This window comes from Paramormyrops kingsleyae, chromosome 1 (genome assembly GCF_048594095.1).
Source record: "Paramormyrops kingsleyae isolate MSU_618 chromosome 1, PKINGS_0.4, whole genome shotgun sequence".
NCBI classification, from domain to species: domain Eukaryota; kingdom Metazoa; phylum Chordata; class Actinopteri; order Osteoglossiformes; family Mormyridae; genus Paramormyrops; species Paramormyrops kingsleyae.
In genome coordinates, this window is record NC_132797.1 from 13,081,398 (window position 1) to 13,088,440 (window position 7,043).

The following is a 7,043-nucleotide window of genomic DNA, read 5'->3' on the forward strand; positions in this document are numbered from 1 at the left end:
AGGCATCAGCTTCTGCAAGCGTATCTTCAGGCCGGCAGTCTCTTCACACCAAATCTTCAAATGCAGCAAGCTGGTGAGTTTGATATCTACTTGTACAGCCTTGGAACCCGGAAGCTGTTAGATTGGCAGGCATCTAACCGGCTGTTACTTACAAGGGCACCAAATACCAGAAACCGATGGTTGTAATTATGACATAGGATATACTTTTGGAAAGCGAAACAGAACTAACGGTGCCCATGCAATCAATTTTTATTCCGATACCTTTAGTTTGATGTTTATGCTCACATTGTGGGACAGGGAACCTCCAGGGGCACATACTGTAAACCACAGACATGCGCAAGGTTAAAGTTTTCCTGTGTCTTTTACTTTTGTAACATTTTCGAAAGCAATGGTTGCAAGTTTTTTTTTTTTTTTTACTTTTCCATATCTTAGTTAATATTTACAAGTGACTTATTTTCTATGCGCTGTTTTATTTTGGTAATGTGCAAAACAAGGCTACCAATGATTCACTGGATTGCAGGGATGCTAAATTACGATACATACCTGCATATGTTAGTGTATCGTTTACTTGTATTTCCGCTGATGATTAACCTTAGCACTTATCGACCAGCTTGTTGTAACTTTGCTATACCAGATTAGAGATCTCCTGAGTCTTTTCTGTTTTGTTTATTGCAATTTCACTCATAGATTTTCACCTGTCACATACAGAGAAAACACGTAGGAGGAATAGTACACTACTGTATAAACATTTATAAATATACTAATGTTATGAATGGTGCAAACATGACATTAAAATAATATCTAAAGATGGTTTACACAAACCCACTACTCGTTCAGTATGCCTGAAACAACGGTAAGGGGCGGCTCCTCGCTTATGGACCAATTCGCTTAGCGACCTTTTTGTAGGAACGGAAATTGGTGAGGAGTGACTGTATTGTTCATAGCTTTGTCCCCCTGTTATCTGGTTCTCTTGTTTTTGCCAAGTTCTCTCTCTGTTCTAGCGTATTGTCTTTTGGACGGATGCTTCTGTTTTCCCCCCCACTAAATTTTAGGTTTTGATTTCTGCCTTTGGTTATAAACGCTGCACCTTGGGCAGAGATCAACAACTGTAATTAGACTTCTTTTACCAGTTTTACATGATTAAATGGAAAAGGAAATGTAACAGGATTAAAGAGGTCCTAAATTGTCTTACATTTTTAATAGCCTAAGACAATTCTGCCCCCCCACGTGCCTGTAGGCTTATTCTGGTTAACAGAAGATTTTTGTACTTAGCTTTCTCCAAGTCTTACCACTGTCTGCCTGACCATTTGCTGTGAAGTAATGAGCCAAAATACTCAAAGATTAAACTACAGTACTTCAAGATTTTGTCACATGCATAGTTATACTGGCACAAAATATCTGCCCTCCAGCTTCATTTCATGTAAAGACCCACACATGCAGCAGTTCAACCCAGGACCAGGACATTCAGGGTGGGTCAATCCTATAGGTGACATAAGCCGTTCCGGTGGCGAGGCATGGTGCGGGCAGAGAAAAGGAGGTAACGATCCACTGGCGGCTGAGACACAGGGGTGTTTATTAGGGAAACTAAAATACACTGGGTAAACTTACAAAGGAAAGGACCATGAGTGGTTAAAAAGCAAAATGGGGAAAACAAAGACTGACCACATAAAATAACAAAGAAACAAGGTCCAACAAGGCAACACAGAGAACAGGAAGAGGCAAGGGAACATAGCAAACTCAGTAACACAGTAACTTCTAACCCATTGTAAAATTCTAAAACACAGCTGTCGACTGGTTCTGAGGTGGAAATCTTCAGTGATGGGGACCCATCAGAAGACACGCTGAGTGGAAGCGTAAACACGCATTTAAGTACTCCCGCCGGGTGACTGCAACAATGACAACGATGGCAATGCCACTGATGCAGCCGCCTATAGCCAACTCCCACCAGGGAAAAGTATTGCTCCTACGTTCTACGAATCTGAAATACAAAATTTGCTGTGAAGTTTCAGTTGCCTCCTGGCTTTCCTTTCACTCAGATTTATATTTATGTCACATCTGTGCTTTTTTTACTTGGAGACTTAAAAATTACTTTAAGGTCTTGTTGACACATATTAGAAATACGAATTAGTATTCTGATTAATGTTTCGTACAGTATAGACAAAATATATGTTTTTGTTAAGCGACTTCGTTGCTAGCAATTTGACTCCTATACCTTCCAACTTGGCCCTTCTTTGAAGTCTCTGGACAAAGTGCATCGTTACCAGTATCTGGCAGTTCTAGGTCCTGTGAATCAGAAATACAAAATTTGATTTAGTGTCAGTTGTCTCCTGCACTGTAAAAAAACAATATATATACTGTACCATTTACAGTAAATTACTGACAAAAAGGTTTTGTTTTCCTTCCTTACTTTTCAAATGGGGCGCTCGTCTCTGCTCCGCTCCTGCGTTCATGGCTGCATCGCGTCATAACCAGACATTTTGCATAAAAAGCAGTTTGCTGGCAGGTAGCAGGAGACTAGTTAGACATACAGTACTTTCGTCCTGTGTTAGCTTTATGTACTGCCGACCCGTGTCTTAAATCAGCCATAAAATACCCTCAAAACAATTATTAATCATCCGATAAATTTGTTTCTTACCTCTTGGTTCCCTTGTTAGGCTTCCTTATCCATGAAAAGATTGGTTTTAATATTTTTGGTGTGGCTTTCTGGACCTTTCTTTTGAAAGCATACCTATCCTTTTCAATAAAAAATAATGATAAAATAAGCCTCAAGTATATTAAATAAACTGAATTAGTCTTATCTTGCCTTTCATGTCTGGGCATGCCTTGCCTAGTGAAAGTTTTTATTTATTTATTTTCTTTAAATAGAGGTTCCTGGTGCAATGCACAAATTTATGTGGTGCTTTTATGCATTTTAAACTTAAAAACACGTACCAGAGCTGTTGTAATCTTGATCAGAGCATTTATTATTTAGTGATTTTTTTGTTTGTTTGTTTTGTTTAAATAGAGGTTCGTGAGAAATGGCGCTTTCATGCATTTAAACGGCATTTTTAACTGCCGACCATAGGAAGGTTAACCCGCGCAAATTCAAAACGTGAAGCGGAGCACAATTTTACTGTAAAATGTATATATAATTACAGTTAAAACGTATCCCCGTTTGGAATTACACTCAATGTCAATTTGCAATCAGTCATTGTGAAATATACTTTAAAATACCGTAAGGTTTATTTATTTATTTATTTACCCATGATGCATTGCAAACTACAGTTACGAATTGTAAAATGATAAAACAGTAATTTACGAATTAGTTATCTGGTTAATGTTTCATGCATTTTAAATTAAATGTACGTTTATGTCCAGTAACTTCGTTGCTAACAAGTTGACTCCTATACCTTAAAACTCGGCCATTCTCCGAAGTCTCCGAATTGTGACCGCTCCATCCCAGTCAGCGTCTTCTGGAGAGGATCTTCTTAGCCACCATTTCCTGTATTGAACTGCCAGTGATCCTTGCAATGCTCAGTGCTATAATTCTAAAATTGCCCCTGGCAGCTGTCAACTGGTTAAGTGGAAATCTTAAGCGATCAATGGCTACTGGCAGTTTGCCTCTGAACTGCTCATCAGGCTCCACCCTTCTACAGCTCTTCACCAAGAGGTTCCGGTAGGGACCCGTCAGTGCAAGCGCTGAGGGGAAGCCTAGCGACGCAATGAAGCGCTGCATGTACCCCAGCCGGATGACTGCAATTGTTACGTGCCGTAAGTGTTTGCAGGAGGTCCTGGCAGATTCTTCGGACTTCCCGCCCTCGTCGCCATTCGCCGGCTGCGTCTTCAGCTCCGCCCACAGTCTTGTCGTCGCCAGCATAGATATAAACACTAGATGTCGCGTTGAAAACAGCCGTCTATGGGAGCGTATGCGTCAACAGAGCCGCCATCTTGAGACGGGGTAGAGCTCCTTTTAAATGAATGAACGTCTATCAGGGCCGAGGTGGCTTAGAGAATCAAAGAAGTATAAATTCGCAAATTTGAGAAGCGATTTTTATTTTCTTGGTTCCTTATAAATGTCAGACATGTATTTACGACCGAGCCGCGAGTAAAATGATAGCGAAGCGATTTTTGTTAACATAGCCTAATTTTATGTTCAAAATGTAATGCGCATATATGTATTTTTTCCATTCGAAATAAAAAATTACACTCCTACTACATGCAGAACAATGCAAATACAAACACCACAAAAAAAGGCCAGCAACGTTAATTAAAAAACCCTGGCAATCTCCATGATAAGCCCCGTACGTAGCGTTACCACTCATACATTTACATTTATGCATTTAGCAGACGCTTTTATCCAAAGCAACGGGCATTTGTATAGATTTGTAGAGAACTATAGACAACGAACTATACACAATACATTTTCCAGACAAGGAAGATACTTTTTTTTTTTTTTACACTTAATATGAAAGATGAACATCCATTTACCTGCTTATTTGGAAAAAGAACTATAGACAGGGCAGGTCCGTATACACACAGGCAACTTGTATAGATATGTCAAGAACTATAGAGAATGAACTGCAATATATACAAGTGTCAGTACAGAAGCTGTGTCTTTCCTGTGGGGTGGGGGTCGCTGTAACCCACCAACAGCCTGCTTCTATAACTTTGGAAAAAGATCTACAGACAATGAACTAATACTGCATATACAGGTGTCAGTCCAGAAGCTGTGTCTTTCCTGTAGGGTGGGAGTGGGAAGACAGATGGAGGCGGTGTCTAGTATGTAGTATCCATGTAACAATACTACTTTACACAGTTTCTTACGCAACCTGCTGCTCTGTAGTTGGTAGAGGTGCACCGATCCGATATTCGGATCGGTATCGGCGCCGATCCAGATCTATTTGACGGATCGGGTATCGGCCATGCGTGACCGATCCACGTCCTATACTTACTTATTTAGTTTTTTCCAATCTCTAAAAAGACAGCTCCTATTTCGTGTTAAATCTATTTGTACAATCAATCGCACGACAGCTCTTTCCCATTTTACATGTGTTCTTTGTGGCATTCAAATCAAACGCTAACGCTGCCCATCAGTCTTTTTTGCTACTCAGTGGGTGTGAGTACAGTGACTTCCGCCTGCTGAGACGTCCTGCTGAGTTTCCTGCCTAAAGATCATTTTTATTAGATCAGATACTGGTACTCACTGCTGACACGCCACCACCCTGGCCTCCTCAGCATCCTGCAACATAGGAGTCGATTATCACTACAGCACCATTAGTGTGTCAGTCCATCACATCACTGCAGTATTAACACCCAGCCAACCATATTAAAAATGCTCACCACCATGTGGTACACTGAGCAAAGGGCTGGATTCCCAAAGTGGTATCGGCCCATTGACTTTATTGACAGCCTTTATAAACAGTTATACAGAAAAAGTTTAAATGTACACTCTGATCTGATTTCTCTATAGATTGCTATAAATGAGTATAATTATACCTGCTCCAAGATGACCATTGCATATGTAGGATGACTCTGGTCATCTGGCAATTCTATGTTCTCTGAATCTGAAATACAAAAGTTTCAGTTGCCTCCTGGCTTTCCTTTCACTCAGATTTATATTTACGTCACATCTGTGCTTTTTTACTTGGAGACTTAAAAATTACTTTAAAGTCTTGTCAACACACAATTAGTATTCTTATTAATGTTTCGTACATTATAAATAAAATATACGTTTTTCTTAAGCAACTTCGTTGCTAACAATTTGACTCCTATACCTTCAAACTCGGCCCTTCTCCAAAGTCTCCGGACAAGGTGCACGGTACCAGCGGCCGCAATGGCCAAGCCTGTGCTGCACATGACCAGCCGAAAATTACCGGACGGGATAAAATTTAGAATCGCCATTGGAGCTGCACACAAAACACAGTGATCTCTTGAAACACAGTGATAAAAGGTTCATCCGATTTATAACCGTTCCTGTACGTAAGTTTCCCATTAGGTAGCCTTCTTATATATACTTGCTTCATTATACTGTCAAATAATTAAATTAATTAGAGTGATTAACTCGTGGCGGCGTATATTTATGGGTTTGTAGGAGAAAGCGCATGATCCGTACTGCGTGTGCACAGTTAACTCTGGCGGGAAAGGCGAAATCTTAAAACAGCGACGTTTGGCAGTAATGTTGAAAACATATTTTTGACAAATTTGGCACTGTTCTATTTGAGGATGCAAGCTAAAAGGCTGTTACCAGCCACCACTGTCCAATGTTTAATAGAGGACTTCCAGGCATTGCACAGCAACAACATTGAGCATATCTTATTGTTAAGGAAAATTAAAAGGCAAGGTTTCTGGGCAGCGCAGTTGCAAGCCTTGGTGGACGCAAGCCTGTCAGAATGTGAGGTGAGCATTAAATACAATGTGCGTCCCAGTAGGACATATCCCAGTCCCTGAAGGACCGTTCACATACTTAGTGATGGACTTTGTGGACATGGGAAAAGCAGGATACGGAAAGCGATACATGCTAGTGATTGTGGACGGGTTCAGCAGATGGGTGGAGGCAATTCCATCCAAGGACAAGGGGGTGATGACAGTGGTGAAATTCCTGTTCTGAGAGGTGATACTGAGGTTTGGGATACCAACTGAAATAAGTTCTGATAATGGACCTGCCTTTGTGGGGAGAGTCACTAAGCTATTAATGCATACAGGATGGAAAAGCATTGTGGGCAGTTTAGGCCAAGGGAAGGGGGATAGCGAGATATCGTAGGGCAGAAATTGAATTTTTTCAAAAGTCTTATACTCATGAGTATTTTAAGAATAATGGGACAGAGGAGGTAGCCATCTTCTGGGGAAACTGTGGAACTGTTTGGGATGTGAAAGGCAACCAAGTGCAGAATGGAGAAGTATCGAGTATTCCGCTGGATGCACTAGAGAACCAGAGTGTGCCTCTGGCAGATACGTGGTGGCTGTGTGGTCAGGCAGGAGGATTGAGGCCTACTCTCCCCAATGATTGGGGAGCCCTCTGCACTAGGGTGATGCTAGCTAGCCAGGTGGATATATACTCTGAAAAA

The 7,043-nt window shown here is 41.0% G+C and overlaps 1 long non-coding RNA gene across 1 annotated transcript; it reads right to left on the reverse strand.

Annotated features, from left to right (window-relative positions):
- Nucleotides 1-1,556: 1,556 nt before the first annotated feature.
- LOC140588222 (uncharacterized) lies at nucleotides 1,557-3,663 on the reverse strand. The gene is made up of 2 exons (XR_011989562.1): nucleotides 2,213-3,663; nucleotides 1,557-1,978 (listed from the first exon to the last, which is right to left on the reverse strand). It is a non-coding gene; the product is annotated as an uncharacterized lncRNA (long non-coding RNA).
- Nucleotides 3,664-7,043: the final 3,380 nt, after the last annotated feature.